This window comes from Pongo abelii, chromosome 19 (genome assembly GCF_028885655.2).
Source record: "Pongo abelii isolate AG06213 chromosome 19, NHGRI_mPonAbe1-v2.0_pri, whole genome shotgun sequence".
NCBI lineage: Eukaryota > Metazoa > Chordata > Mammalia > Primates > Hominidae > Pongo > Pongo abelii.
The window spans coordinates 83,487,910-83,511,880 of record NC_072004.2 but is presented as its reverse complement, the minus strand read 5'-3'; the positions used below and the strand labels follow the sequence as shown (position 1 = coordinate 83,511,880).

Here is a 23,971-nt window from a genome sequence, read left to right as displayed (position 1 = left end):
GAAGTGCTCATATTACAGGCATGAGCCACCACCCCCAGCCCATGATTCTATTTTTAATGTATAAAAATGCAATAACAGGTATAACAAAAACCCTCCTTGTGCCCTGCTCCCTCATCCCTGAGGTAATGCTGCTCTGCATTTAGTATACATGCTTCCAGACTTTTTCCCATTTGCCTACATATATATTTACATAAGGCAAAATAGATTTGTTGTGTGGTTTTTAAAATCTTTTTTCTTTACCTAAATGGTAACTTCTTGCAACTTGATTCTTTTACTTCATGGTTATGTATCATTTGGTAAGTGTATCACCTACATGATATCATATAAGTGTATCAATTATCATATGATATGATATTCTTTCACTTCATGATTTCTTTCCTTCCCAGTACTTAGAGGGTCACCCCGTTCATTTAAACTCCTACATAATCCATGGTATGGATGCACCATAGTTTATTTAATAATTCCCCCATTGATGAATGTTTAGATTAGGCTTAGTTTTCTTGTTACATGCGTTGCTGCAATGAAATCCCTGTACATGCTTCTTTGTGAATATGGGCAAGTATTCCTGTGGAATACATATCTAGAAATGGAATTGTTGGGGTGAAGACTATGTAGACTATGTAGATATAAAATTTTAATTGCCCTCAAAAAAGCCACTTCTGGAGAGTTTATATGATGACTGTGTGCAGGATAGTTTAGGAAGGGAGAGACTAGAGATGGAGACACCAGCCAGACAACGTTACACCATCCAGGTAAAGAGGGAGGGACAACAAGCCCCATCAGTGTATAACTGAAGAAATCGCTTTCATGAAATATTAAAGCAATATAAAGCCAAAAATGAATTTCTATTAATATGATAGAAATTAATTATATTGATATGATTTGAATTAGTTCAAAGTTATGTATTAGGTAAAGGGGTAACTTCCTTTCAAATGCTGTGAAAGGATGTCTTTTATCTCTTCTGATCCTGAACTGGCTTAGGAAAACAGACCTAAGCTAGGAAGGTGTATAAATGTGAGGCTATTTGTTTTAATATTAGAAACTATATATAGAGATCAAAACTTTGAGCTCATAATCTAGGATTTGATGAGACTACAGAAGGGCATCTAATCAAGTCTACTGCTCTCAGGAAAAATTAATTCCAAAGTCTATTAAGTTGTATATTTTATTTATTGAAACTATGAAGGTAAGACTCTAGGAGAGGTACAGGCAGGGTTAGGGCTCTGGAAAGTTCAAATACAAGTCCAAACGTTTAGAGTTGAAAAATGTGTATTCAATATTATTCTAAACTTTCACTATTATTCATACTAATCGACATCTAATAACTTATCAAGGCAATATTTTCCTTTTCCTAGAGATTTATCCTGCAATAAAATAGTCTATTGAAAGACATACATTTGAACCCCTACCATTTTTGCAGTTTATGTAAGTTACAAATATAACTTGATTATATTTGGAATTTTTATAAAACTTAATTATAAACCTCTTTGCTATCCATTTTGAAATATGATTAAAATTTGACCAGTAGAAAGGTACTAAAATTATATAGCAAACTGTTTTTGTCTCTAGCAAAGATTAGTGTGAGAATTATTACACAGACCATAGTGAATCATCAGAGAGCAGTGGTTCTCAACTGGTGTGATTTTGTACTCAGGTGACATTTGGTAATGTCCAGAGACAGTTTTGGTTGACAAAACTGTGGATGTGCTCCTGGCATCTGGTGGGCAGAGGCCAGAGATGCTGCTAAACATCCTCCAAGGTATAAGACAAACCTCCACGGCAAAGGATTATAGAGTCCAAAATGTCGATGGCACTGAAGTTGTGAAATCCTGTTCTAGAGAAATAAAGATCACTTAACACAGGTATTTACTGAGCATTCACTGTTTTGTATCTAATGCACCACATGTGCAATGTTAAATTATAAATCATAAGCCAGTATCTTCCACAGGGAGATTTCTTTAGTGCTTAGAGAAAGGATTGAGGTTATGTTCCATCCTATACAAATTAGACTCATGGCAAATGATAAATGTTCTGAAATAATTTTTTTTCCTTTGGCTTATGTCTTTTTTTGTAGAAATCTTGGTTGCAATTTACTAACAGAACTGAGCTTTGGAACATTTCAGGCCTGGCACGGAATGCAGTTTTTACACAAGTTGTAAGTGAAATAGAAGATGAATAAGTGTAAACACCTATTTATGTATAAAAACTCATACAATTATTGGTTAGCTGGGTACAAGCCCATTATGAACTCTGAAAAGTATGTCTTAAGATCCATTCGTTTTTCTCAAATGGGGAAACTAAGGTACAAAGAGGCCAAGAGACTTACATAGCTTATATATGACCTCCTCTGCTTGTCCTAGTTCTGACCTATAGCATGGGCAAGAAAAGGTATCAAACAAGTGACCCCCAAATTAGTCTTGTTGCTGGGCGGGGTGGCTCAGGCCTGTAATCCCAGAACTTTGGGAGCCGAGGTGGGTGGATCACCTGAGGTCAGGAGTTCAACACCAGCCTGGCCAACATAGTGAAACCCTGTCCCTACTAAAAATACAAAAAAATTAGCTGGTCGTAGCGGTGCAGTTTTTTGCTCCCTGGAGGACTTTGTGTTAAGCTTCCCTCCTTGCAGGTAAGTGCTGCAGACGTTTAAGCAGCTAGAAACTCTGCGCGTGAGCAGCTAGAAACTCCGCGCGTGAGCAGCTAGAAACTCTGTGTATGAGCAGGAATCAAAGTTAAATCCAAAGTGTAGGGCTGGGCATGGTGGCTCACACCTGTAATCCCAGCACCTTGGGAGGCCAAGATGGGAGGATCACTTGAGGTCAGGAGTTTGAGACCAACCTGGCCAACATGGCGAAACCTCGTCTCTACTAAAGATACAAAAATTAGCAGGTCGTGGTGGCGGGCGTCTGTGATCCCAGCTATCGGGAGGCTGAGGCACGAGAATGGCTTGAACCCGGGAGGTGGAAGTTGCAGTGAGCCAAGATTGTGCCACTGCACTCCAACCTCCCCTCCAGGCTGGTCTCGAACTCCTGTGACCTCAGGTGATCCACCCATCTCAGCCTCCCAAAGTGCTGGGGTTACAGGTGTGAGCCACCATGCCTGGCCAAGATGGTGTTCATGTTAAGCAATTGTGAAAAAAAAAAAAAAAATTGTAAAGAAAATACATCGCTCTATTTTAATTCCATATACTTTCCTGACTACTCTTCTACCATAAGTGCAAGAATTCTATGATTTCTCTGTATAACATACCCAGCAAATCAGAGTGGGTATACTCAATGGCCTGAAGGGGACTTTAGACTCAAGGTGAAGATTCTCCTCCACATCTGACTTTAGAAAAGACTTTCCACTTCTCTTGTGGTTGAGAAATCTAGTTTCACACAGTTCATTCTGAGGTAGAGGGAGGCGTTCAGGATGTGTCTGGACTAGAGCAGCAGTTTCTGCAGATACTCCTCTCTGTCCTCATTAATTTGCTGATGCTTAACTTAGGGAAGGGACACTGAGGGTCTGTTTTTCGTTTGCCCTCACACCAGAGAACAGGCTCATTAGGTCCCTCCACCAAGAGGTTTAGGTAGCATCAATACAAGTGTCTTAAACTCACCACCTTTACTAAACACTTTATACACTGGGAGTCCCTCATAAGAATCTGGCAGCCAGGAGCAGTGGCTCATGCCTGTAATTCCAGCACTTCTGAAGGCTGAGGTGGGTGGATCACCTGAAGTCAGGAGTTCAAGACCAGCCTGACCAACACGGTGAAACCCCATCTCTACTAAAAATACAAAAATTAACTGGGTGTGGTGGCGGGCACATGTAATCCTAGCTACTCAGGAGGCTGGGGCAGGAGAATCACTTGAACCCAGGAGGTGGAAATTGCAGTGAGCCAAGGTCATGCCATTGCACTCAAGCCTGGGTGACAGAGCAAGACTCTGATGGAGATGGGGTCTGGAACTCCTGACCTCAGATGATCTACCCACCTGAGCTTCCCAAAGTGCTGGGATTATAGGCCTGAGTTACCAGGCCCAGCCAATAAATGGAAACTAACTTAAAAGAAGGAAGGAAGGAAGGGAGGAAGGGAGGGAGGGAGGACAAGGAGGGAGGGAAGGGAAAGAAGGAGGGAGGAAGAGAAATGAAGAAAGAAAGAGAAAGAAAGAAGAAAAATTTTAAAAACCATAAGGTTAAAGTAAACCTTTCTTCTTCATACAGATTAAGCACATGAGTTCAGATTACAGCTTTGTTTCTTAATAGCTTGGTGACCTAGGACAAGTTATGTTACCACTCTGTGCCTCAGTTTCCTCATTTATAAAATAGGGCAATAATATCTACCACATAAAGTTATTGTGAGGATTAAATGTGAAATGCTGATCACAAATACCTAGCAGCCCAATAGATACTCAATGTAATAATTATTATTTTTATAATTTCTGCAAAAGTACAGTGATTCTTGGGTTAACCTGAAGGGTGGTTTTCTTTTATTTCTTCCTGTTTCTTTTCTTTTTCCCATTCACTTTAAAGAATTAAAAAGAAAATAGATTCCAGTATTTTGGAATAAAAATTCACATCAAAATTAATGTATTCATTTATTGACATATAAATAAAATGTCATTTGTTTATTCAATAAACATTTATTAAATTCCTAGTAAATTTCAGACATGATGCCAGTCACAGGGATGACAATGACAATAAGATGTGGTCTCTGCCCTCAAGGAGCTGATAGCCCAGGAGACTGACAAGTAGACAGGTGATTACATGCAGTGTAACAAAGGCTGTGATGTCATACAAGACGACAAGTGGGAGTATGTGATAGGAGTATGGTTTTGACCAGTTCCTCCTCTTAGATTTATCCCTTTTTCTTTGGCTATAAAGCAAAAGAATTAGTCCAATTTTTTTTTCTTAACTGTGCAAATTAAACCATAAAATTTAAAAACTTTATGAAGATAAAAGGCAAGCAGTCAGGTGCAGTGGCTCATGCCTGTAATCCTAACACTTTGGTAGGTCAAGGGGGATGGATCACCTGAAGTTAGGAGTTTGAGACCAGCCTGTCCAACATGACGAAACCCCGTCTCCACTAAAAATACAAAAGTTAGCTGGGCGTGGTGGCGGACACCTGTAATCCCAGCTACTCAGGAGGCTGAGGCAGGAGAATCGCTTGAACCCAGGAGGTGGAGGTTGCAGTGAGCCAAGATGGAGCCATTGCTCTCTAGGCTGGGTGACAGAGCAAGACTTCATCTCAAAAACAAAAAACAAAAAACAAAAAAACAAGCAACTTGAATTATGGAGGACACTAGAAATAGTGTTTCCTACAGAGTCAGGGCTTCCTACCGACATAGTCACTTCTAGGGTTTTTGACCTGAAAAGTTCTGTGGCATATTTTTTCTTTGCTATCCACTTTTTGTTTTTTTTTCTATTTCTTCCCCTCTTTCTCTCCTCTATCTTCTAGATATCTAGGTAGTTCCCAAAGAAATAGTGCTTTACAGATTCTAATGGTGATTTATTAGGTAAAAACAGAAAATGATTTTTTTGACCTAAAAGTTCCATACCAAAAAATGAATATAAATTTTGATACAGTTTCACACATTGAAAACGCAGGTAATTTTAATTTCATCGCATTTTTTTCAGAATTCTCAATCACAATCCTCTGACAGCTGCTGAAGATCCATATCTCTTTGAACTGCCAGGATTACTGTATCTGTAAGTACTATAGTACCCTCATGAGTCATGAGATGATTTATGCTCTTTTTAAATTTGTCATCAAAGATTAAGTATTTTGCATTTAGGCTAAAAAGTCATAAATTTTAACTGAGTTATTGAAAAAAGTTATTGGCAAAGAAAAGGATTAAGAAAAGATGTGTAATGGTCAAGACAGCCAGCAGGGGAAAAGAACAGTGTTGAAAAACCTGTATAGATTTGGAACATGTAGACATATGGAGGAATATTACTTAACCAAGAAAGCAAAGAGGAATAGGTGCTCATTATTCTAAAAACTAAGAAAAGAGTAAATAATCAAGATGGGTGAATGCAATATGAAATGAGAAGTAAGATAATGGTAAAAAAAAAAAAAAACAAAACTGTAAGTTCTACTCTTAAATATCATTAATTTGATGACACAGATCAACTTAAATTTCTTTAATAAGAGCTCTCTGGAATTTTACAGCAAATAAACTGTTGAACTGGCTTGTTTTATAGAGAAGCCAAAATTGAAGTAGTCATATGTCCTTGAAATATCTTTTTAAGTACAGAATTGGTATTGGGGTTCATATCATGAATGTTTCGGCTCTCTTCTTCGGAAACATGGGAACAACACAAGTCCCACTTACCATACTTAAGAACATTCTCACGATGACTGTTGAATTGGAAAAACTGTTAAGTTATTTTTTTCTTAGATTTATTTTTACTTAGTTGGTTTTTTAGGTTTTATTATTTTCTTAAGTCAGGTTTACTGATATAATTTTCATATAACATTCACCCTTTATAAGTGTACAGTTTAGTGTTTTTGTTTGTTTGCTTGGGTTTTTTTGAGATGGCGTCTCGCTCTGTCGCCCAAGCTGGAGTGCAGTGGCGCAATCTTGGCTCACTGCAAGCTCCGCCTCCCAGGTTCACACCATTCTCTTGCCTCAGCCTCCCAAGTAGCTGGGACTACAGGTGCCCACCACCACACCCGGCTAATTTTTTGTATTTTTAGTGGAGACGGGGTTTCACCATGTTAGCCAGGATGGTCTCGATCTCCTGACCTTGTGATCCACCCGCCTCAGCCTCCCAAAGTGCTGGGATTACAGGCGTGAGCCACCACGCCCGGCCCTAGTTTGATGAGTTTTGACAAATGTATAGTTACATAACCACCACCACATTCCCAATATAAAGCATTTCTGTCACCTCAAAAAGGCCCCTCGTGTCCCTTTGTAGGCAATCCCCTCCTCCCACCATCAGCCGGTTAGCTACTAATCTGATTTCTGTTCCTATAGTTTTGCGTTTTTCAGAATGTCTTATAAATGAAATCATGTAGCATGTAGCCTCTTGTGTTTGGCTTCTTTCACTTAGTATTGCTTTTTTTTTTTTGAGATGGAGTCTCACTGTCACCCGGGCTGCAGTGCAGCAGCGTGACCTCGGCTCACTGCAACCACCACCTCCCAGATTCAAGCAATTCTCCTGAGAGAATCCCAGCCTCCCAAGTAGCTGAGATTACAGGCGTGTGCCACCACGCCCAGCAAATTTTTGTATTTTTAGTGGAGACGAACTTTCACCATGTTGGCCAGACTGGTTTCGAACTCCTGACCTCAAGTGATCCTCCCACCTCGGCCTCCCAAAGTGTTAGGATTGCAGGTGTGAGCCACCTTGCCCGGCCTCATTTAGCGTAATTTTTTTTAAGATTATGCTACCATCCATGTTGTTACACCAATCAGTACAGCTGGCCCTCCATATCTGCAGGTTCCTCATCCATGGATTCAACTAACCATGGATGGAGAATATTTGGAAAAAATTAAAATATGTAAAATAATAATACAACAATAACAGAAAATTTATGGTATAATTATTTACATACCGTTTACACTGTATTAGGTATTTAAAGTATACCCGAGGCTTATGTCATTTATTATATCAAGTATTATGTCATTTCATATAAAAGACTTCAGCATCTGTGGCCTTTGGTGTCTGCAGGGGGTCCTGGAGCCAATCCCCTGCAGACACCAAAGGACAACTGTTCACTCCTTTTTATTGCTCAGTAGTATTCCAGTTGTGTGAACGTTATCAATGTGTTTAACCATTCATCAATGTATGGACATTTGGGTAGCTTCCAATTTTTGGCAATTATGAATAAAACTTCTAAAAACACTCATATACAGGTCTTTGTGTGAACCTATGTTTTCATTTCTTTGGGTAAATACCTAGGAGTTGGATTGTTCACATGCTTAGTGTATATTTAACTTTTTAAGAAACTGCTAAACTGTTTCCTAAAGTGGCTGTGCCATTTTACATTTCCACCAGCATTGTATGAGAGTCACAGTTGTTCCACATCTTCAGCATTTTTTTTTTTTTTTTTTTTGGCAACACAGTCTTGCTCTGTCCCCAGGCTGGAGTGCAATGGTGCCATCTTGGCTCACTGCAACCTCTACCTCCTGAGTTCAAACAGTTCTCCTGCCTCAGCCTCCCAAGTAGCTATAAGCACCTGCCACCACACCCAGCTAATTTGTGTATTTTTAGTAGAGACGGGCTTTCACCATGTTGGCCAGGCTGGTCTTGAACTCCTGACTTCAATTTGGGAGGCCACCTGCCTGGCCTCCCAAAGTGCTGGGGTTATAGGCGTGAGCCACCATGCCTGGCCCAGCAGATTTTTTTTTTTTTTTTTTTTTGAGACAGAGTCATTGCTGGAGTGCAGCAGCAAGATCTCAGCTGACAGCAACCTCTCCCTCCCAGGTTCAAGTGATTCTCCTCCCTCAGCTTCCTGAGTAACTGGGATTATAGCTGTGCACCACCACGCCCAGCTAATTTTTGTATTTTTAGTAGAGATGGGGTTTCATCTTGTTGGCCAGGCTGGTCTCGAACTCCTGGCCTCACTTGATCCACCCGCCTTAGCCTCCCAAAGTGCTGGGATTACAGGCGTGACCCACCATGCCTGGCCCAGCCCAGCAGATTCTTATATTTGAGTTTTTAAAGAAATATTCACCTTTCTACTGCTAGACGTGTAGTGGAATTTCATTCTGGTTTTAATTTGCATTTCTTTAATAGCTAGTGATATTGAATATTCATGTGCAAATATCTTTACTAAATTGTTCAAATCTATTCCCATATTTTAATTGGATATTATTATTTTTATTGAGGTTTTTTTTTCCCCCCTGTAATCCCATGAGACATTCGTCATTATTGAGTTTTAAGAGTGCTTTAGGCCGGGCATTGTGGCTCATGCTTGTAATCCCAATTCCAGCACTTTGGGAGGCTGAGGCGGGTGGATCACGAGGTCAGGAGATCGAGACCATCCTGGCTGACATGGTGAAACTGCATCTCCACTAAATATACAAAAAAAAAAAAATTAGCCGGGCATAGTGGTGGGCACCTGCAGTCCCTACTCGGGAGCTGAGGCAGGAGAATGGCATGAACCCAGGGGGCGGAGCTTGCAGTGAGCAGAGATCACGCCACTGCACTCCAGCCTGGGCGACAAAGTGAGACTCCATCTAAAAAAAAAGAAAAAAAAAAAGAGTGCTTTATAGATTCTAGATACAAGTCTTTTCAGGGACTAGGTACAGTGGCTCATGCCTATAATCCCAGCACATTGGGAGGCTGAGGCAGGAGGACTGCTTGAGGCCAGGAGTTTTAGACCACCTGGGCAATATGGTAAAACTTTCTCTCTACCAAAAATATAAAAATTAGCCAGGTGTGGTGGTGCTCACCTGTGGTCCCAGCTACTTGGGAAACTGAGGTGGGAGGATTGCTTGAGCCTGGGAGATCGAGGCTGCAGTGAGCTATGATCGCCACTGCACTCCAGCCTGGGTCACAGAGTGAGATGCTATCTCAAAAATTAAATAAGTAAATAAATAAAAACAAAAAACAAGGCCTTATAGATATGTGTTTGGTAAATATCTTCTCTCGGGTTGTGGTTTGTCTTTTCATTCCTTTAAAAGTGTTTTCTGGCTGGACACAGTGACTCACACCTGCAATCCCAGCACTTTGGGAGGCCAAGGCAGGTGGATCACTTGAAGTAAGGAGTTCGAGACCAGCCTGGCCAACGTGGCAAAACCCCCATCTCTACTAAAAATACACATATTAGCCAAGTGTGGTGGCCCAAGCCTGTAATCCCAGCTACTCCGGAGGCTGAGGCACAAGAAGTGCTTGAACCTGGGAGGTGGAGGTTGCAATGAGACGTGATTGCACCACTGCACTCCAGCCTGGGTGACAGAGTGAGACTCTGTCTCAAAAAATAAATAAATAAATAAAGTGTTTTCTGAAGAGCAGAAGTTTTTAATTTTGATCAGCTTTAAGTTAGCAATTTTTTCTTATATGGCTTGTGCTTTTTTGTTTCTTATCTAAAGAAATCTTAGAACCTGTTGTTTAATCCAAAGTAGAAAAGATTTACTCTCTATGTCTTCTCCCAGAAATTGTACTGTTACATCATTTAGGTCTATGATCCATTTTGAGTTAATTTACATATATGGGTTTTTTTTTTCAATTTTATTTTTTGGAGAAACGAGGTCTCACTGTGTTGCCCAGGCTGGTTTCAACCTCCTGGCTTCAAATGATCCCCCTGCCTCATTCTCCCAGAGTGCTGGGATCACAGGCATAAGGCACCATGCCTGGCCTTCTTTGTAGATATAGCTATAGATATATATGTACCTATATATCTATATCTATATCTATATCTTCGCCAGGTGTGGTGGCACATGCCTGTAGTCTCAGCACTCTGGGAGAATGAGGCAGGAGGATCGCTTGAAACCAGGAGGTAGAAGTTGCAGTAAGCCAAGATGGCACCACTGCACTCCACCCTGGGTGACAGAGGAAGACCCTGTCTAAAAAAAATATATATATATATGTTTCTTCTCCAGGGCCCTATTGTGAGTTTGTTACACAACTTACTGCAACTTAAATTGTGCCACCACCACCCCCATCCCCCCACAATATGCAAGCTAAATAGAAACTCAGTTATGCTAAGGCTGGCTGAGGGCATTATACAAGATTAGCCCTTCATTTAGCACTCTGCTCCATTCATTTTTGTCAGGTCACTTTCTTACTTTCACCAGGTTGTCAGATCTATTTTACTGCTCTAGGCTCACTTTCCTCAGCCTCCTACAGCATCTTCCCTGTCAGCTAGATCCCTTCCTCTCTGGATGAAGTCCTCTTCACCCACCAGCTTTCTCATTTAGTTCTCTAAGATAGTGAGGATCTGTCTGCATTTTTCTTGACCATTAATGGATAGGAAAAATGCTCTCATTGTCTGTAACCATTTGTCACCAAGGCCATAAAGACATTGAACTAATTGCCTTATTGGAGTTCATTATTGGAAGTCTTCAGGAGTTTACGCATTTATATACAAAGTAAGTAGACCAGCTCATTTTTCTTGGCTCATGTGTAATGATCTTTAATGCATATTGAAAAATTACTATTCTCAAGTAAAGATAATGTATACCTCAGGTCATTTACAGTCTCAAAGGTTTGTCAGTATGCTTTTAAACAATCCTGGGAACAGATCTAGATTGAAGGAGACTAAAGAATCATGAACTCAAGGAGGCACCGGGGTGGGTGCCAAGCTGGCAAGCGGGTGGTGGAGGCGGTGCCGATGGGGGCCGCTGAGACGCGCAGAGGGTTGGTGGTGCCCGGGAGCCTGTCGCTGGCGGGGTCTGGGCAGGAGGTTCTGCGGCAGGGGGCAGCATGTCGGTTGTGGGGCTAAAGAAGCAGTTTTACAAGGCGAGCCAACTGGTCAGTGAGAAGGTCAGAGGGGCTGAGGGGACCAAGCTGGATGATGACTTCAAAGAGATGGAGAAGAAGGTGGATGTCATCAGCAAGGCGGTGACGTAAGTGCTGGCCAGGACCATCGACCCCCCAACCCAGCCTCGCAGGCTAAGCTGACCATGCTCAACACGGCGTGCAAGATCCGGGGCCAGGTGAAGAACCCCGGCTACTCGCAGTCAGGGGGGCTCCGGGGCGAGTGCCTGATCTGCCACGGGAAGGAGCTGGGCAACGAGTCCAACTTCAGCGATGCACTGCTGGATGCCGGCGAGCTCATGAAGCGCCTGGCAGAGGTGAAGGACTCCCTGGACACAGAGGTCAAGCATAACTTCATTGACCCCCTCCAGAACCTATGCAAGAAAGACCTGAAGGAGATCCAGCACCACCTGCAGAAGCTGGAGGGCCACCACCTGGACTTTGACTAAAAGAAGCGGCAGGGCAAGATCCCCAATGAGGAGCTGCATCAGGTGCTGGAGAAGTTTGAACAGTCCAAGGAGGTGGCAGAAACCAGCATGCACAACCTCCTGGAGACCGACATCCAGTAGGTGAGTCAACTCCCGGCCTTGGTGGAGGTGCAGCTGGACTACCACCGGCAGGCCGCGCAGATCCTGGACGAGCTGGCCCAGAAGCTCAAGTGCAGAATCCGGGAAGCTTCCTCACAACCCAAGCGGGAGTATAAGCCCAAGCCCCGGGAGTGCTTTGACCTCAAAAGCCTGAGCAGTCCAACCGGGGCTTCTCCTGCACCACAGTCCCCAAGATCGCAGCTTCGTCCTCTTTCCGATCTTACGACAAGTCCATCTGGACTCCTAGCAGGAGCATGCCGCCCCTAGACCAGCGAGCTGCAAGGTGCTGTATGACTTGGAGCTGGAGAAAGATAGGGAGCTGGGCTTCCATGAGGGCGATGTCTTCACGCTGATCAACCAGATGAACGAGAACTGATACGAGGGCATGCTGGATGGCCAGTCGCGCTTCTTCCTGCTCAGCTATGTGGACGTGCTTGTGCCTCTGCCCAGTGACTCACGGGCGCCCCCGCCCTGCCCCTCCATCCACACTGGGTGGCACCCCCTGCCGGGTCTCCTGCCTTCCATGGGGCCCCTGCTGCCAGGGCAGTGTCCAAGCCTGCTGGCGCCACCCAGGCCAGGGCCCTTGAGGTACTCCCTGAGCAGGGCCCCACACTTGGGTGGGGGGCTTATCTGGGTGGGTGGAGACGCTTGTTTACACTAGCGCTGATCGCCAATGGTGACGGCTCCCTTCCCCACTCCATGGTGCCGGCCTCCTCCCCGCTCCCCAACTCCTTGCCCAGCTGGCTGAGGCAGGGCAACACTAAGGTGCTCTCAGAAACACTAATGTGCCTCCAGGGCAGCCCCCACACCTCCATCCTGACCCCACGGTGGCCCAGCCCACTGCCTACCCTCGAGTTCCACGGCCTTAACAGGCTTAAATCAAGCGTCCCTGTGGGGTGGCTCAGAGAGAGGACCCTGGTTTTAAATCCTCCCCATGCCTGGTGCTGGCGATGAGCCCTAGCCCCACTCCAGGGCCACTGTATCCCAGCCTCACACATGCACTCCTTCTCCCCAAGGCCAGGGCAGAGGGCCTCACTGCTTCCCCAGCCTGCTGTCAGCTTGCAGCCCAGGGACAGGGGCCAGTTGGGATCTGCCCCACCTTCCCTCCCACACCTCCCCCCCTCCTAACCAGGACAGAGAACATGGCCTCCTGCAGGGCCCTGCCTCCCAAGCCTTGCCCTCACAAAGCCAAGTACCTTTTCAGCTTTTTAACTTCCCCCAGCCAGGCCCACGGAAGCCTGTGTCACTCTGGCACAAGCTGTCACCACCAGCCACCTACACACCCCTCAGCACACCTTGCACGGGACCACAGCCCCAGCTGTGCTGCTGAGGACCAAGCACAAAGGCTCCAGTGAGCAAATCTTCAAGCCCCTAGTGGCCAGGCCTCCCCTTGCCGAGCTGCTGCCACCCCACCCTGTGGGAAGTAGCCCCAGCCATCTCCTCTAGACCATGGCAGGCAACCCCGGGGTTCCCAGACCCCTGCCCAGACCAGCAGGTCCGCAGCCTGGACATCTGCTTCCTCTGTTGCCCAATCCAAAGTTGATGAAATGGAGGGTCCTCTGGGCTAGGCCACATTCACATTCCCCTCCCACTGAGGCCCAGCAAAGCCTCCAGACCCCAGGCTCTGCTCTGCACCCTCCTCGTCAGCAGTACATGAGGGCACAGACACCCTGGCAGAGATGAGCACACAGCCTTGGGCACAGTTCAGGGCAAACTGAAATGTATGCCTGAATTTTGTAAACAGAAGTATAAAAGGTCTTTCTACAAAAAAAAAAAAAAAAAATCATGAACACTAAATGCAATGTCTGATGTTTGACTGGATTCTGAATTTTTTAAGCCATGTTATGATCGGGACAATTGTGAAAATGTATATATGCACTGCATAGTAGACAATGATAATATGAAGTTCCATTGGGTGATGATAGTCCTCTGGTTATGTAGGAGAATGCCTTGCTTCTTAGAGGCTGCACACTGAAGTCTTTAATGGCAAAGGGTCATTTTGTCTGCAACTGACTCAAATGGTTTGTCCAGAAAATTTATAGACATACACACATGGAAAGCAAATGCGGCAAAGTATTAGCAACTGTTGATTCCAGATGAAAGTTATACAGGTGTTCATTATACCATCTGAAAATGCTTCCTAGCCATCCTAAGGCTTAAAGGAAAAAAAGAAAATGCTTAAAATCAAAAGTCGGGGCCAGGAAAAGAATAACAAAAACTTTAGGGTCATGCCTGTAATCCCAGCACTTTGGAAGGCCAAGGAGAGAGGGTTGCTTGAGCTCAGGAGTTTGAGACCAGCCTGGGCAACATGGTGAAACTCCATCTCTACAGAAAATACAAAAATGAGCCAGGCATGGTGGCACGCACCTGTAGTTCTAGCTACTCAGGAGGCTGAGGTGGGAGGATCACTTGAGCCCAGGAGGCAGAGGCTGCAGTGAAGTGAGATTGCACCACTGCACTCAGCCTGTGTAACAGAGTGAGACTTGGCCTCAAAACAAAAGAAACACCTTTGTGTCAGAGTTAAGGTTGCTATATAAGTAAAATGCTAGGTTACGGTTCTGGGTACATTCAATCTATATGAAGATCAGAGACTTCTATTGGACCAAAAGGAAAACTAGTCACTTGTGATTATTCCTCCATAGGTTTGAAAGATGTGTCAGACCAACTTATTGGATGCAGTTTTAATCTAAAACTCCATAAATCGTACTCCCACCTCATAGACTTCATGTTGAATACTCTTCTGTTTCCACAGTCTTAATGTGGCCCTAATAAAGTCATCCTTTTGGAGGACTCAGAAAAGGCCCCCCCCCAACCTCTGTAATGTAATAATTATAGTAGTTAACATTTATTGAGCATTCACTGTGTGTCAGGCATTTTTCAGGTACTGATTCATTTAATCCTCAAAACTCATTAGAGGTAGGTACTATTATAATGACAAGGCCAAGGAACAGAGATTAATCAATTTGCCCAAATTCACATTATTCACAGAGCTGGGATTTAAGCCTAGTCTGGCTGTGGAATCTGTATTCTTAATGACCATGCTATATTGCTTAAGATTAACCTTGAGAATTTACTCCAGTTACAAAGATTGTTTTTATTTCTCTGAAACTGCCCCCAATGAGCCATAACAATAAATTAATCAATTATCTTGGTTATCTCTTTTGACCAAATTTATATTTCAAAAAAAATTCAAACATACCAGAAAGATGAAAGAATAGCACAGAATCCAATCAAAGATTGGGCACTGCATGTCATGTCTTCATTTCCTTTAATCTAAAACATTCCTCTACTTTTTTTGATATTTCATGACATGGCATTTTTTAAGAGTCAAAGATAGTTGTTTTGTAAATTGTCCCACAATCTGGATTTGTCTGTTTCCGCATGATGAGATTCAAGTTAGCATTTTTGGGAAGAATACTGCATAGGTGATGTATCCTTCCTGCCTCGTGATTGCAGGTGGCTCATAATGCTAAGTTTGATCACTTGTTTAAGGTGATCTTCCAGATCTCTCCATTGTAGTTATTTTGCTGGGTGTGGTGGCTCATGCTTTTAATCCCAGCACTTTGGAAGGCCGAGATGGGCAGATCCCTTGAGTCCAGGAGTTTTAGACCAGCCTGAGCAACAAGGTGAAACCCTGTCTCTACTAAAAATACAAAAAAAAAAAAAAAATTAGCTGGGTGTGCTGGTACAAGACTATAGTCCCATACACTTGCAGGGGCTGAATTTGGAGGTTCACTTGAGCCCGGGGGGGGTCAAGGCTGCAGTGAGCTATGATTTTGCCACTGTATTTCAGCCTGGGTGACAGAGTGAGACCTTGTCTCATAAAAAAATAAAAAATAATTTTTCCCTTTGTTAATTAATAAAATATCTGTGGGGTGGTACTTTGAGATCAGTAAAGATCCTGTTCTCAAATGTCTTCTCACCCAGCTGTGTCCATCAGTGATAATCCTCGTCTGAATCAATTTTTATTACATTGGTGGTTGCAAAGTAACACTTTTTAAAATTCTGTCATTCCTTCTACATTTATTAGCTGGCATTATTTCATTAAAGAACAACTCTCTCTCTTTTTTAATATCATTCTTCATGGATTCTTTTTTATATATTATGTTGTAGCTTATTGTTATTCTTTTGAATGCTCAAATTGTCGAGATTTGGCCAATGCAATCTCTGTTATTTTTTTAACCCCACAATCCAGGTTAAACTGAACTATTTTTAATGCCCAGAGTAATTTCTAATATTTCTCACTGCCAACAGGAATTGAGAAAGGGACTCCAGAAGTTGGGGGCTTACTCAGACTCTTCTTAGAAGTCCATTTTCTTCCTGTGTACTTTCAGCCCAAAGTGAGACTTTTGAGTTGGGAAGAGATATTTCTGAATTAAACTACTGATCAGTGTCACCCAATTCTAATCCCAACCACTTTTATTCTAGGCATACCATACTCACTGCCATGCTTACCCTTCGGTTGGGCACCTTTGTCCTCCTTCCCATTGGCCTTCTGGTTCCTACCCAACTGTCCAGTCCACAGGCCTCAGTAACACCTTTCTGCCCAGCCCTGTGGTAGCGTTGGCCTGCCTCCTTTGCCTACTCAAGTAACTGCTTTACCACTATTTATTGTTTTGTGTTTTCATCTTATAGGATCTTACCTAGCCATATGGCCTGCTGCCTCTGCCAATTTAAAAATAGCATTAAGGCTGTCTGCAAGACAGTCAAGCTGCATTGCAACAGTGCATGTCTGACAAACACCACACATTGTCGTGAGTCCAAATTGCCTGGTGATAAATTGTTACATTATTTTAAGTATTTGTTTTTAAATTTTTTATCTTTAATTGATGATAAAATTTTAAGCTAATGATATAATTGCTTTATTTACTCATTCAGATTTAAACTCCCTCAACTTCTGAACTACTCCCTCGCTGGGAGTCAGGTTCTCAGTTATTATTACAAAATTTAATAATGGAACTGTTCCATATGCATAAAGGACCAAGAGAAGGGAATGGGAAGGCTAGGGAATGACATTAACATCCACACCCTGTGTATTGTGCTCCCTACTTGGTGCTTTGCCCCCAGTGATAATTTCTTCATATAGTGCAATGTAGTTTGTAAGCTGGTTTTATATGCATGAGGTCTCAAGTACTCTCTGCCTTTTAGGACAGATGTAGATCCAGTTTTGTTTTTGTTTTTACAATTTTATAAGAATACAAGTGATGCTGTTTTATTTGAAGCTTGAGAGCTTCTGGTTCCATAACCAGAAATTGCTCCCTGACTCTTCTAATGGAATGGAGGGCTTTTCCATTCTTAGACCATCCCACTCTGAACTTGCTCTGAATCTCAAACATTTCTATTCACAGAACAAATGCTCAAGTGCTTTGAAGAGTTTTTCTGTAGATTGGGTTTATTAGCACCAACTTCATCACTTCTAAAATGTGATTGCTTTTATGTCCACATAGCTTGAATACAGGTATCTACCAGTGATATGGGGTGGATAATTAATAATGCTTGGCTACTTATATAAAGACAGAGTTGCTTATTTTTCAAAACTTTTTTTTTTTTTTAACCAACTAAATTATTCCCTTCTCCCCAAGAGGTGGGCAGAAAAGCTTCGTTAATCTCCTTTTACAGATGAGGAAAAGCAAGATCAGAGGTGCTAAGTGCTATAACTTAGTGCCAGGTCTTCTGTCCCCAATTCTGGGTTCTCCCCAAGCCCATGTTTCTCCTTTCTCACAATCTTTACTTCTTCCTCTGACCCTCAGCACCACCCAAAATACTTTTAATTCTGGAAAAGAAACCCAGCTGCACACTGGCACACTTGACCTTCACGCAGTCAGAAGCTTTGGATGATTCCCCATCCAACATATTAGAGATGAAATGAAAGCAAAGTAGGCATCTGACAAAAGCTGTTTTTTCCCTTCTGCATTTTAGGACCTCAAGTAATGTTTATCCAGAAACTGCTATCATACCATAGATTCATTGTATATTTAACAACATAGGCATACCATCTGGCAAATTAAAAATCTCTTAACCTACACCCTGGATCCCTGCCCAAATTTAAGAAAAGGACTAGGGTGGACACAGTGTTTTTTCCATGTCGCGTCTTCTTTGATGGGGCTACGATATGTGGTAGCAGAGACTGGGGTGGGTGGGTGGAGCGCGTGCCAGATGAGGATCTATCAGCAATGGGAGGGGGCCTCCACTTTAGCATCTCCACCCTGCTCCTCTCAGAGGATAGCCTTTCATTGCATTCAGCTGTGATGGTAGCAAGAACACAGGCACACTGAGGACGAGGAGAGAGGGAGCCTTGTGCTCTCTCTGCATCTGAGGCAGGACAGCACAGGGTACAGAGCAGTCTGCAGAGAGGACAGCTCATCAGGGAAGCACTTGTCTTCCACCTTGGGCTTTGACTGAGCACTGGGCAATTGGCCCCTGGGGATCAACGAAATAATCCTAAGCAGAGTTACTCTATGTCACACTATGGAATGTTCCAAGTAGGTAGCCATATTTTCAAAAGATATCTTTTCCTCCTTTTGTTGTTGCCATTTCATAGGTTTAGGATTGGGTGTGTGTTTCTCCTCTCTGAATGGCATTCTAATGTTTGCTAACTCCTACTTTGTGTGGCTGGGGCATACAGCTGTGGACTGATGCATGCTGTCCCATTATCTTTCAGGATCAAAGCAGTCTCTTCTTTTTTGACAGGTGAAGAAGCATCTGTAGGGAATCCAGAAAGAGTGTTCATGAAAGTGTTACAAGCCTGGAAGAAGCACATGAGCACTGAGCTGACTACTGAGCCGGAGGCAGCCTCAGACAGCAGTGGCATCAACTTGTCAGGCTTTGGGAGTGAGCAGCTAGACACTAACGATGACAGTGATGTTATCAGTGCGCTGTTACATCTTGCCTTATTTCTCAGCAGGAAATCTAGATGCAGAATCAATGTTGTTACCATTCATTAAACTGCTTTTTTCAAATGTGCAAGATGGAGATAGGCTCCTGTTTTGAAAAACAATACAAAGAGCCCCTCGTTTCAACCTGCATCCAACAATTCAACTTATGAAAATAAATTGAGAAAGGTGTATTTGCTAGAAAAGATGTTAGATGCAGAAATACAAGAAAAAATCGATGAAGTTAAAAAGGGAAGAAAAAACTGCCATGCTTGCAGCCCAGCCTTCTAGGTAACAAATTTAAACGCCAAATATTTGAAAATAAATTAGAAACTGTCCAACCACAGGAAAACAGCCTGGCAAAGGTTCAAAGTGTAGGCAAAAACCTGCAGAGAGTGAACAGAGTCCTCATGGGCCCAAGGAGCATCCAGAAAAGGCCCTTCAAAGAGGTGGGAAAGCAGAGTATCAGGAGGGAACAGGGTGCCCAGGCATTTGGGGAGAATGCTGCCAAAGAAAAAAGGCTCGGGAGTCCAGCCCCAAGGGAGCTAGAACAGCCTCAGATAGTGCAGGGGCCCGAGAATGTAGCGGGAAATGCCATCTACACCAAGCCTTCATTCACCCAAGAACAGAAGCCAACAGTCTCCTCTCTGCTGAAACCCTTCTCCATGGGCGTGCCTTCTGCCTTCCACAACTGCAAAAGCCCTACCTCAGGTCGGAGACAGATCGAAATACTTAGCCTACACCATTTTAATTTTAGAAAATGCAAAGGCTAGAGTTAAAAAATATGAAGGCTGCTAAACCAATCGTACATTCCAGAAAAAAATACCACTTTCACAAAAATCACTCCCATGTGGCCCACAGAACACCCAAGGCCAAAAAGATTAGAAAATTCAGAAAGAAAAGTTATCTCAATAGATTGATGCTCACAAAGAGGCCGCCGTTCTCTGCAGCGAAGAGTCTCATAAATTCCCCTTCACAAGCAGCTTTTTCATCCTCAGGAGACCTGAGTCCTCAAGAAAACCCTTTTCCAGAAGTATTTGCTCCTTCAGAACGTTTTATAGAAAACACTACTGTAAAAAACACAACTGCAAGAAATGCCTCTGAAGAAAACGTTTTTATGGAAAACACTACTATGCCAGAAGGCACCATCTCTGAAAACACAAACCAATCATCTTCCTGAGGCAGATTCCACTAGGACTGCGTTCAACTTAGAGCCAACTGTTAAACAAACTGAGACAAAATGGGAATACAACAACGTTGGCACTGACCTGTCCCCCGAGCCCAAAAGCTTCAATTACCCATTGCTCTCATCCCCAGGTGATCAGTTTGAAATTCCGCTAACCTATCAACTACAGTCCATCATCCCCAACAACGATGTGAGAAGGTTCATTTCTCATGTTATCCGGACCTTGAAGATGGACTGCTCTGGGGCCCATGTGCAAGTGACCTGTGCCAAGCTCATCTCCAGGACAGGCCTCCTAATGAAGCTTCTCAGTGAGCAGCAGGAAGAAAAGGCGTCCAAGGCAGAATGGGATACAGAACAGTGGAAAACTAAGAACTGTATCAATGAGAGCACGGAAGCCCAGAGTGAACAGAAAGAGCAGAAGTTGAGTGAGGTAAGGACCACACAGAAACATGAGACCCAGACTTTCCCATCATTTAGCATATGCCAGGGAAGTGCCCACACAGGAGAACCTGGGACTCCCAGGCCATAGCTTGTCTTGGCCATGTAACTTTGGCCATGACAGTGATCTCCCACTTTGTTCATTTAGAGAGTGAAACAGATTAGTGCACAGGACGAACTGTAGGCCGGGCATGGTAGCTCACGCCTGTAATCCCAGCACTTTGGGAGACCGAGGTGGGTAGATCACTTGAAGTCAGAGGAGTTTGAGACCAGCTTGGCCAATATAGTGAAACCCTATCTTCACAAAAAATACAAAAATTAGCTGGGTGTGGTGACTTGTGCCTATAGTTCCAGCTACTCGAGAGGCTGAGGTGGATCACCTGAGCTCAGGGAGGTCGAGTCTGTAGTGAACTGTGATCGCACCACTGTACTCCAGCCTGGGTGACAGAGTGAGACCCTGTCTCAAAAAAAAAAAAAAAAAAAAAAAAGAACCTGTAAGCTACTCAACTGGAATACTGGGGTTTTGAAAAGTTAGCTTTCACTCTCTTTTTTTTTTTTTTTTTAATTGTTCTTTCCTTTTTTTTTTTTTTTTTTTTAGCTCACGAAAGAAGTTCCAGGATATGGCTATAACAACAAACTCATCTTGGCGATATCTGTGACTGTAATACTAACGATTTTGATTATAATTTTTTGTCTTATTGAGGTAAGGACAATAATTAATTCAGGTTTTCAGAAAGCAATCCTGTCTTTGTGTGGATTCAGAACCCACAAACTGAAAATCAAAGCCACTTCCCCACTTGACATTCTTCTTCAGTCGTTTAAGGCTGAGGTATGCTTTGTTCTTTTACTGCAGTGTATATTCCAGGATTTTTAAAGGATCCTCACTTCCAGGAGATCTCTGTGAATTGAAACCAAGTTAATCCCACTAGACCATTTTAAGAAGTTGATATAATAGCAAAATTTCTCCTACCGAAAACTATGTTAACAATTGGATGTACTCACCAAGTCACCCTTACTCTGCCACTAATTTATTTCCTTGTTGCTGAAATGATGAGAGATGTATAATCTCCACCCTCACGGAGTTGTCATCACCCTAGAGAGGAAGGAGACAGCCAAAAGAGAGAAGTATTGTCTGGTAGATTTATTAGAGTCACATAGTATCATCCTTCTCCAGTGTGTAAGGCGTTGTCTAAATAGGTCCAGTTAAAGCATTGCAGGGTAGCCATCTTTTAAAAAAATTGTTGGCCACATTTTTAAGTTCACAGGGGAAGGGAAATGTCTCATACTGTAGCCCTCCTGAGTCTAGGCCCTCTGTGAGATGTGTCCATTTCTTGGACACCATATGAGACATTCCCCCTCGGATTAGAGATGCTCAACCTGCATTAACATATCTAAAGCCTACATCTGGCGACTCTAGGGTGAGTCTTGTTTACAATGCTCATTCCTGGAGCTTGCCTCTGTTTGCGTTTTGTTTGATTACATGATGCATTACTTTTCCCAATAGGCCAGTGCTAGCATATTGAAGAGTGATTTAAAAAGCTGGTAACCTTGATGCTATGCTACCAATCCAACCTTATTTGCCTCATTTACTATTTCCATTATTGTGGCAGCCAGCCCTCCATTCCAGCCAGAGCAGCCCCTCACCATACCCCAGTCACACCATCCGCATTTCTGCTTTTGTCTGTGCGTTTGTCCATCTAAAATTCCCTTATTTCACTCTGCCTGTGGGAATCCTATGAATCTCTCAAAAGCCAACTCAAGTTCATCTTTCTGCTTGAAACCTTCCTTGAATATTCCAGCCCTCCTAAGCCTAGTCCCTTTGTGAGATTTTTCTCCATTTCTTGGACACCATATGAGAGACTTCAGAGGCTGAAGTGGGAGGATTGCTTGAGCCTGGGAGGTCGAGGATGCAGTGATCTGTGGTCATACCACTGCACTCTAGCCTGGGCAACAGAGCGAGGCCCTGTCTCAAAAACAGCCACCACCAAAAACTATCTGAGGATTTGAATAGGATTACATTAAATTTATAGATTAATTTGAGAATTGACATCTGTACAACATTCTAGGAATGTGCTGCCTCATGTATTCATTTCTTTTTAATGTCTTTCAGAAGAGTTTTAGGGTTTTCATCATATAGATCTTATATATTTTTTGTTAGATAAAAGACCTTTGTATTTTTGTTCCTAAATACTTCATACATTTGTATTGCCATTGTAAATGGGATCTTCCTTCCATTTTCTAATTAGTTATTGGTGGTACATGGGAAAAGTAGTTGAGGTCTGTGTGCTGCTCTCTTGATTTTGTATATAGCCATTGTATTGAATTCTCATATTACTTCCAGTAAAAGAAACTTAGTTGATTCTCTTAGGCTTCCTTGGCTGTCTAACATTTATCATTTCATATGCAAATAATCATAGTTTTGTCTCTTCCTTTTCAATACTTATATTCTTTCCTTCCTTTCCTTTTTCCTTTTTTTTTTTTCTTCTTTCTCAGGGCCTTGTTGTCACCCAGGCTGGAGAGCAATGGTGTGATCTAGCTCACTGTAACCTCAAACTCCTGGGCTTAAGGGATCCTCCTGCCTCAGCTTCCGAGTGGCTGGGACTACAAACAGGCAGCTAATTAAAAAAAATTTTTTTTGTAGAGACAAGGTCTCGCTATGTTGCCTAGGCTGATTTTCCTGCCACTGTAGAGGAAGGACTCAGGTTTCCTTTTTTTCCTACTTTTAAGAGTGTTTTGTTAGGAATTGTCTGTTGAATGTTAGCTAAAATAGTCAATAAAATGTATTAAGTGCCAGCTGCACGCAAGACCCTAAGTTAGACACAGTCAGCCCTCTTCATCAGCAGGTCCACATCTTCAGATTCAACTAGATGAGGCTGAATATTTGAAAAAAGAAACAATAAAAATACAAATAGAAAATACAGCATAACAACTGTCACCATTGTACAATATCTATACATTTTATAAGTAATGACTTAAAGTACATGGGGCCAGGTACCGTGGCTCACCCTTGTAATCCCAATACTTTGGGAGGCCAACCTGGGCAGCATAGTGAGAACTTGTCTTTACTAAAAATAAAAATTAAAAAAAAATTAGCCAGGTGTGGTGGGATGCACCTGTAGTCCCAGCTACTCAAGAGGTTGAGATGGGCGGATCACTGGAACCCAGGAGGTTGAGGCTGCAGTGAGCTGTGATTGTGACACTGCACTCCAGCTGAGCAACAGAGGGTGATCTTGTCTCTAAGTAAATAAATAAATAAAGTATATGTGGGGATGTGTGTTGGTTATATGCAAATACTGCACCATTATATGTAAGGGATTGAGCATCCACAGATTCTGGTATGGTGTGGCGGCGGTATCCTAGAACCAATCCCCCGCAAGATATCAAGGATGACTGAACTGTGGAAGAATCAAAGCACTGCTAAACAGCATATAATTCCTGTCTTCAAAAAAGTTATTTCATCAGGTAGATGAGACTTATAATGAATAGAAGCA

The 23,971-nt window shown here is 42.8% G+C and overlaps 2 pseudogenes; both read left to right on the top strand.

The window, feature by feature from the left end:
• LOC100459296 (leucine-rich repeat-containing protein 37A3-like) overlaps positions 1 to 23,971 on the top strand; it is a 30,050-nt pseudogene that overhangs the window by 5,568 nt on the left and 511 nt on the right.
• On the top strand, positions 10,935 to 13,430 carry LOC103889746 (endophilin-A2-like; annotated as a pseudogene).